This window comes from Oncorhynchus kisutch, unplaced genomic scaffold, assembly GCF_002021735.2.
Source record: "Oncorhynchus kisutch isolate 150728-3 unplaced genomic scaffold, Okis_V2 scaffold3604, whole genome shotgun sequence".
NCBI lineage: Eukaryota > Metazoa > Chordata > Actinopteri > Salmoniformes > Salmonidae > Oncorhynchus > Oncorhynchus kisutch.
In genome coordinates this window covers 1-9,483 of record NW_022265549.1, presented here as the reverse complement: position 1 = coordinate 9,483, position 9,483 = coordinate 1, and the positions used below count along the sequence as shown (strand labels likewise).

The following is a 9,483-nucleotide window of genomic DNA, read 5'->3' as shown; positions in this document are numbered from 1 at the left end:
GACTCTTCACCCCTTTACCTTTGAACCCTCACCCCTGACCCATACTCTTGACCTCTAACCCCTCACTCCATATCTTAACCTTACTCCTCTCCTCTCCTCCTCCTCCTCTCCTCTCCTCTCCTCTCCTTCCTTCCCTCTCCTCTCCTTCCCTCTCTCCTCTCCTCTCCTCTCCTCTCCTCCTCCCCTCTCTCCCTCTCCTCTCCTCTCCTCTCCTCTCCTCTCTCCTCTCTTCCTCTCCTCTGCACTCACTCCACTCCACTCCACTCCACTCCACTATGTATCCCGCATCTCTACAGTCCTCCTAGCTGTGTTTGTGTCGGTGTGTGCTAGTGTCTCTGGGGGTGGACCCCCTCACCCCGTCGAGAGATCCGGATCGAGGGAGACCTGGTCTTGGGGGGCTGTTCCCAGTCCATGAGAAGGGGGGAGGGATAGAGGAGTGTGGGAGGGTGTGAACGAGGACAGAGGGATCCAGAGGTTGGAGGCCATGCTGTTTGCTATAGACAGGATCAACTCTGATCCTACTCTACTGCCTGGAGTCAGTCTGGGAGTTCACATACTGGACACCTGTTCTAGAGATACATACGCACTGGAACAGGTTGGTGAGCACTCACACACATACACACATACACACTCACACACATACACACAGAAGCACACACACATTTGATTTCTTCCTGCTTTTTAAGCTTTTGCTGTAGAAAAATTATACAAATGACATAATAAGCTTGCCCTTTAAATAAATATCAAGGTAAGCCTAATTGTAGCTCATAGAAAACACTGTCAATATTACATTTACAGTCTTTAAATAAGTGTTTATTGAGTATGTGTGTGTGTGCTTCCCAGGCGCTGGAGTTTGTGCGTGCATCTCTGACCAAGGTGGACGATACAGAGTTTATCTGTCCTGATGGATCCTACGCTCTACAGGAAGACATTCCCCTGGCCATTGCTGGAGTTATAGGAGGATCCTATAGCAGTGTGTCTATACAGGTAAACACACACACAGAAACACACACACACACACAAACACACACACACACACAAATACATTCACACAGCTCCAGTGGTATGGTATTGTGACAGAGTAAGGTGATTTGCATAATTTAGCATAACATCTCCTCCTCTTCTTCTGTGACTGCACAAAGCATCCTCCCCTCTCCCCCTCTCCTCCCCTCCCCCCACTCTCCTCCCCTCCTCTTCTCCCCTCCCCCCACTCTCCTCCCTTCCCCCACTCTCCTCTCCTCTACCCCATCTCCTCTCCTCCCTCTCCTCTCTCTACCCCCTCTCCTCTCCTCCCTCTCCTTTCCTCTACCCCCTCTCCTCTCCCCCTCTCCTCCCCTTCCCTCTCCTCTCCACAGGGCTCCTCTACTCTATCAGACCCAAATCCCTCATCTCTACAACTCTGTCTCTGTTTTTCTCAGTCTCTCTTTTTTTAGTCAATCTCTCTCTCTCTTTCTCTTCCTCTCCACCTCTCTCTTGTATTAAAAGCTGTCACTCCCTCACTCTGAGGGGAGAGCCCAGTGTATTCTGACCTCAGTCCACTCTCCTCCTCTCTCTGATAGGCATTGTTATCCCTCATCACTGTTTTTTTCACCACATACAATTACTCTTTGTTTTCTCCGGGTTGACAGTCTTTGTTGTTGTTTGGCCTGTGTACCCACAGGGCAGTCAGTGTGTGTGTGTGTGCGTGTGTGCGTGTGTGTGTGTGCGTGGTGTTGTGTGTGGGTGTGTGTGTGGTGTGTGTGTGTGTGTGTGTGTGTGGTGTTGTGTGTGTGTGGTGTGTGTGTGTGTGTAAAATCTTAATCAGGAGAACGTGACCAGAAAAAAAGTGAATATCATATGGAGCCTAGACCCCTTATGTCCATCACTAATGGATGAGTCCGCAGTTTATTGACTGTGTATAAACTTGCACAACTGTGTGTGTGGATTTGCATCTGTGTGTGTCTGTTTCTCATGTCTGTTTGCCTCTCTCTCCCAGGTGGCCAACCTGCTGCGCCTCTTTCAGATCCCTCAGATCAGCTATGCCTCCACTAGCGCCAAGCTCAGCGACAAGACACGCTATGACTACTTTGCCCGCACGGTGCCCCCTGACTTCTACCAGGCCAAGGCCATGGCAGAGATCTTGCGGCTGTTCAACTGGACCTACGTGTCCACGGTGGCATCAGAGAGGGAGACTACGGAGAGACGGGCATTGAGGCCTTTGAACAGGAAGCCCGTATGAGGAACATCTGCATCGCTACCTCTGAGAAGGTAGGGAGAGATAGAAGTGGAAATAAGGGAGATAATATAGGGAGATTGACAGTGAAGGAGATAAGGTTATCAGGAGATTATATAGGGAGATTGACAGTGAAGGAAATAAGGTTATCAGGAGATTATATAGGGAGATTGACAGTGAAGGAGATAGGCGCAGACCTATGTTAGAATATAGAAGAGCAAGCATAGAAGAGATGAGAGGTTGATCAGACAGAAACAACAGGAGAAGGAGATGGGTTTAGGGTTAATCCTACCACGCCTGCTACTATGTATTTAGCCTGCTATTCTATGTACAGATGCAGGTCTTATTTTGAGCCAGTTTGCAACAGCAGGAAAATAATCCTGCAGCAACAGAAAATGTAAATTATTATAATTAATGGACAATTTTGAAGGGGTTGATACATTTTTCATAAGGAAAAATACAAGTCTTAAATTTCAAAGTGGAAATTACAAACTGCAATACAGGTTTAACGTTTCCTGCAGTGGAGGATAGTCTCCTGCAACAGGGTGATCAAATAAAGATCCTACATCTGTAGTAGACCTCTTCAGATGTGTGTTTACTCCCTCTGTGTCCAGTGTAAATAACTGAAGGATGTTCCTTCTCATGTCCAGGTGGGCCGCTCTAACGCTAAGAAGTCCTATGAGGCATGATCAGGCAGCTCCTCCAGAAGCCCAACGCCGCAGTAGCTGTCCTCTTCCTGCGCAGCGATGAAGCTCGGGAACTGCTCTCTGCCGCCGCACGACTCAACACCACCTTCATCTGGGTGGCCAGTGACGGCTGGGGGGCACAGGAGAGCATTGTCAAGGGCAATGAGGCCACAGCCAACGGGGCCACTCACCCTGGAGCTGGCGGCCAATCCCGTGCCGGCATTCAACCGCTACTTCCTGTCTCTGGATCCAATCAACAACCACCCGCAACCCCTGGTACCGAGAATTCTGGGAGCAGAAGTTCCAGTGCTCGCTTGGAGGAGGGGGTGGAGGAGTAGGAGCTGGGGCAGGGGCAGGAGCAGTAGGGTCAGGGGGAACTGTGTCTCTCTCTCTCCCTCCCTGTGAGAAGGGTGTGTTGGTGGATGATAGTAACTTTGAGCCGGAGTCCAAGATCATGTTTGTGGTGAATGCGGTATATGCTGTGGCCCACGCCCTCGATAAGATGCAGAGAACACTGTGTTCCAACACCAGCAAGCTCTGTGACAGCATGAAGGCTCTGGATGGACGCAAGCTCTACAGAGACTACCTTCTCAACATCAGCTTCACAGGTCAGTACTGTAGGCTACCTCCTCAACATCAGTTTCACAGGTCAGTACTGTAGACTACCTCCTCAACATCAGCTTCACAGGTCAGTACTGGTAGGCTACCTCCTCAACATCAGTTTCACAGGTCAGTACTGTAGACTACCTCCTCAACATCAGCTTCACAGGTCAGTACTGTAGGCTACCTACTCAACATCAGCTTCAGAGGTCAGTACTGTAGGCTACCTTGTGATCATCAGTTTCACAGGTCAGTACTGTAGACTACCTTGTGATCATCAATTTCACAGGTCAATACTGTAGGCTACCTTGTGATCATCAGTTTCACAGGTCAGTAATGTAGACTACCTCCTCTACATCAGTTTCACTGGTCAGTACTGTAGACTACCTCCTCTACATCAGTTCACTGGTCAGTACTGTAGACTACCCTCCTCTACATCAGTTTCACTGGTCAGTACTGTAGACTACCTCCTCTACATCAGTTTCACTGGTCAGTACTGTAGAACGTACCTTGTGATCATCAGCTTCACTGGTCAGTACTGTAGGCTACTTACTCAACATCAGCTTCAGAGGTCAGTACTGTAGGCTACCTTGTGATCATCAGTTTCAACAGGTCAGTACTGTAGACTACCTTGTATCATCAATTTTCACAGGTCAATACTGTAGGCTACCTTTGTGATCATCAGTTTCACAGGTCCAGTAATGTAGACTACCTCCCTCAACATCAGTTTCACTGGTCAGTACTGTAGACTACCTCCTCTACATCAGTTTTCACTGGTCAGTACTGTAGACTACCTCCTCAACATCAGTTTCACTGGTCAGTACTGTAGACTACCTCCTCAACATCAGTTTCACTGGTCAGTACTGTAGAATACCTCGTCTACATCAGTTTTCACAGGTCAGTACTGTAGACTACCTCCTCTACATCAGTTTTCACTGGTCATACTGTAGACTACATCCTCTACATCAGTTTCACTGGTCAGTACTGTAGACTACCTTGTGATCATCAGCTTCACTGGTCAGTACTGTAGACTACCTCGTCTACATCAGTTTCACAGGTCAGTACTGTAGACTACCTCCTCTACATCAGTTTCACTGGTCAGTACTGTAGACTACCTCCTCTACATCAGTTTCACTGGTCAGTACTGTAGACTACCTCCCTCTAAATCAGTTTCACTGGTCAGTACTGTAGACTATCTCCTCTACATCCGTTTCACTGGTCAGTACTGTAGACTACCTTGTGATCATCAGTTTCACTGGTCAGTACTGTAGACTACCTCCTCAACATCAGTTTCACTGGTCAGTACTGTAGACTACCTCGTCTACATCAGTTTCACAGGTCAGTACTGTAGACTACCTCCTCTACATCAGTTTCACTGGTCAGTACTGTAGACTACCTCCTCTACATCAGTTTCACTGGTCAGTACTGTAGACTACCTTGTGATCATCAGCTTCACTGGTCAGTACTGTAGACTACCTCGTCTACATCAGTTTCACAGGTCAGTACTGTAGACTACCTCCTCTACATCAGTTTCACTGGTCAGTACTGTAGACTACCTCCTCTACATCAGTTTCACTGGTCAGTACTGTAGACTACCTCCTCTAAATCAGTTTCACTGGTCAGTACTGTAGACTATCTCCTCTACATACGTTTCACTGGTCAGTACTGTAGACTACCTTGTGATCATCAATTTCACAGGTCAATACTGTAGGCTACCTTGTGATCATCAGTTTCACAGGTCAGTAATGTAGACTACCTCCTCTACATCAGTTTCACAGGTCAGTACTGTAGACTACCTCCTCAACATCAGTTTCACTGGTCAGTACTGTAGAATACCTCGTCTACATCAGTTTCACAGGTCAGTACTGTAGACTACCTCCTCTACATCAGTTTCACTGGTCAGTACTGTAGACTACCTCCTCTACATCAGTTTCACTGGTCAGTACTGTAGACTACCTTGTGATCATCAGCTTCACTGGTCAGTACTGTAGACTACCTCGTCTACATCAGTTTCACAGGTCAGTACTGTAGACTACCTCCTCTACATCAGTTTCACTGGTCAGTACTGTAGACTACCTCCTCTACATCAGTTTCACTGGTCAGTACTGTAGACTACCTCCTCTAAATCAGTTTCACTGGTCAGTACTGTAGACTATCTCCTCTACATCCGTTTCACTGGTCAGTACTGTAGACTACCTTGTGATCATCAGTTTCACTGGTCAGTACTGTAGACTACCTCCTCAACATCAGTTTCACTGGTCAGTACTGTAGACTACCTCGTCTACATCAGTTTCACAGGTCAGTACTGTAGACTACCTCCTCTACATCAGTTTCACTGGTCAGTACTGTAGACTACCTCCTCTACATCAGTTTCACTGGTCAGTACTGTAGACTACCTTGTGATCATCAGCTTCACTGGTCAGTACTGTAGACTACCTCGTCTACATCAGTTTCACAGGTCAGTACTGTAGACTACCTCCTCTACATCAGTTTCACTGGTCAGTACTGTAGACTACCTCCTCTACATCAGTTTCACTGGTCAGTACTGTAGACTACCTCCTCTAAATCAGTTTCACTGGTCAGTACTGTAGACTATCTCCTCTACATACGTTTCACTGGTCAGTACTGTAGACTACCTTGTGATCATCAATTTCACAGGTCAATACTGTAGGCTACCTTGTGATCATCAGTTTCACAGGTCAGTAATGTAGACTACCTCCTCTACATCAGTTTCACAGGTCAGTACTGTAGACTACCTCCTCTACATCAGTTTCACTGGTCAGTACTGTAGACTACCTCCTCTACATCAGTTTCACTGGTCAGTACTGTAGACTACCTTGTGATCATCAGCTTCACAGGTCAGTACTGTAGACTACCTCCTCTACATCAGTTTCACTGGTCAGTACTGTAGACTACCTTGTGATCATCAGCTTCACAGGTCAGTACTGTAGACTACCTCCTCTACATCAGTTTCACTGGTCAGTACTGTGGACTGCCTCCTCTACAGCAGTTTCACTGGTCAGTACTGTAGACTACCTTGTGATCATCAGCTTCACTGGTCAGTACTGTAGGCTACCTCCTCTACATCAGTTTCACTGGTCAGTACTGTAGACTACCTCCTCTACATCAGTTTCACTGGTCAGTACTGTAGACTACCTCCTCTACATCAGTTTCACTGGTCAGTACTGTAGACTACCTCCTCTACATCAGTTTCACTGGTCAGTACTGTAGACTACCTCCTCTACATCAGTTTCACTGGTCAGTACTGTAGACTGGGAGTTTTACTGGTCAGTACTGTAGACTACCTCCTCTACATCAGTTTCACTGGTCAGTACTGTAGACTACCTCCTCTACATCAGTTTCACTGGTCAGTACTGTAGACTACCTCCTCTACATCAGTTTCACTGGTCAGTACTGTAGACTACCTCCTCTACATCAGTTTCAGTGGTCAGTACTGTAGACCTGACAGAATGGGAGGAGAGGGGCAGAGTGAGGGATGGAAGCAGTGGAAAAGAGAGAGGTGAAAGGGAATGCTCAACATTAACTTTACTGTTTGGTCTGTTTGAGTGGAGGGAGAGACATGAAATGGGGAGGAAAGAGGGTTCATTAGAAGAGAGAGAAGGGGAGAGAGATATGCAAGGATTGCTTTGGCAAGCATAGCAACAGGAAACATATAAGAATAGTTCACCTTAATTGACTGTACTGTAATGCTTGCTGGTTGCCATCTATTAGATATGTGTACAGCACAGAGTTCAAGTTAATAGAGACTCCTATAGTAGTAATAATACAATTGTGAGTGAGTGCATGCATGCGTGTGAGAGTGTGTGTGTGTGTGTGTGTGTGTGTGTGTGTGTGTGTGTGGTGTGTGTGTGTGTGTGTGTGTGTGTGTGTGTGTGTGTGTGTGTGTGTGTGTGTGTGTGTGTGTGTGTGTGTGTGTGTGTGTGTGTTCATATAGCAGGAGCGTCTCTGAAGACTGGAGAGAAGGAAAAGGGAAAAATCGGATTGGGTTGAGTGGCAGGTGCGGTACAAAGACATAGGTATAAATACACTGCTGTTGGAGAGACAGACAGACAGACAGACAGACAGACAGACAGACAGACAGACAGACAGACAGACAGACAGACAGACAGACAGACAGACAGACAGACAGACAGACAGACAGACAGACAGGCAGGCAGGCAGGCAGGCAGACAGATAGACAGGTTTTGAGCTGTTTATTCCCCTTCTAACCATGACCAATGGGGGACATCAAAATACCTCAACAAACAGCACTGCCACTACAGCTTTAGAGAGAGAGGAATAGGGAGGTTTTGGCATAGGGAGACTGACAGGTCGACAGAAGTGGGTAGAGGTAAAGAGAAAGGTAGCAGTAGTGAAAGGGAGTGAGGTGGATAGATAGCGGGAGGGAAAGAGAGATAGGAGATAGAGGGAGAGAGAGGGGGAGGCAGGGAAGTAGAGCTGGGTTGCTGGTGGAGTGGGACAGTATGCGTCAGCAGAGGAAGATTCTCTTTGAAATTCCACATCTTCATTTCTCAAGCTGCAAATCAAAGGGCTCAGAGCACGGCTGTCTCAGGGAGAGTGGGAGAGAGAGAGAGGAAGAGAGGGAGAGGAGAGAGGCTGTCTCAGGGAGAGAGAGAGGAAGAGAGGGAGAGGAGAGAGGCTGTCCTCAGGGAGAGTGGGAGAGAGAGAGGAAGAGAGAGGGGAAGAGAGGGAGAGGAGAGAGGAAGAGAGAGGCTGTCTCAGGGAGAGTGGGAGAGACAGAGGAAGAGAGGGAGAGGAGAGAGGCTGTCTCAGGGAGAGTGGGAGAGAGAGAGGAAGAGAGGGAGAGGAGAGAGGCTGTCTCAGGGAGAGTGGGAGAGAGAGAGGAAGAGAGGGAGAGGAGAGAGGCTGTCTCAGGGAGAGTGGGAGAGAGAGAGGGAGAGAGGGAGAGGAGAGAGGAAGAGAGGGAGAGGAGAGAGGCTGTCTCAGGGAGAGTGGGAGAGAGAGAGGGAGAGAGGGGAGGAGAGAGGCTGTCTCAGGGAGAGAGGGAGAGAGAGAGGGGAGAGAGGAGAGGAGAGAGGCTGTCTCAGGGAGAGTGGGGAGAGAGAGAGGGAGAGAGGGAGAGGAGGAGGAAGAGAGAGGCTGTCTCAGGGAGAGTGGGAGAGACAGAGGAAGAGAGGGAGAGGAGAGAGGCTGTCTCAGGGAGAGTGGGAGAGAGAGAGGAAGAGAGGGAGAGGAGAGAGGCTGTCTCAGGGAGAGTGGGAGAGAGAGAGGAAGAGAGGGAGAGGAGAGAGGGCTGTCTCAGGGAGAGTGGGAGAGAGAGAAGGAGAGAGGGAGAGGAGAGAGGAAGAGAGGGAGAGGAGAGAGGCTGTCTCAGGGAGAGTGGGAGAGAGAGAGGGAGAGAGGGAGAGGAGAGAGGCTGTCTCAGGGAGAGAGGGAGAGAGAGAGGGAGAGAGGGAGAGGAGAGAGGAAGAGAGGGAGAGGAGAGAGGCTGTCTCAGGGAGAGTGGGAGGGAGAGAGGGAGAGGAGAGAGGAAGAGAGGGAGAGGAGAGAGGCTGTCTCAGGGAGAGTGGGAGAGAGAGAGGAAGAGAGGGAGAGGAGAGAGGCTGGCTCAGGGAGAGTGGGAGAGAGAGAGAGGGAGAGGAGAGAGGAAGAGAGGGAGAGGAGAGAGGCTGTCTCAGGGAGAGTGGGAGAGAGAGAGGAAGAGAGGGAGAGGAGAGAGAAAGAGAGGGAGAGGAGAGAGGCTGTCTCAGGGAAGAGTGGGAGGAGAGAGAGGGAGAGAGGGAGAGGAGCGAGGCTGGTCTCAGGGAGGAGAGGGAGGAGAGAGAGAGGGAGAGAGGCGAGAGGAGAGAGAGGAAGAGAGGGAGAGGAGAGAGGCTGTCTCAGGGAGAGTGGGAGCGGAGAGAGGGAGAGAGGAGAGGAGAGAGGGAGAGGAGAGAGGCTGTCTCAGGAGAATGGGAGAGAGAGGAAGAGAGGGGAGGAGAGAGGCTGTCTCAGGGAGAGTGG

At 49.0% G+C, this 9,483-nt stretch overlaps 1 pseudogene; it reads left to right on the top strand.

The window, feature by feature from the left end:
- Window positions 1-330: 330 nt before the first annotated feature.
- On the top strand, window positions 331-3,571 carry LOC116371731 (metabotropic glutamate receptor 3-like; annotated as a pseudogene).
- The last annotated feature ends 5,912 nt before the right edge of the window (window positions 3,572-9,483 follow it).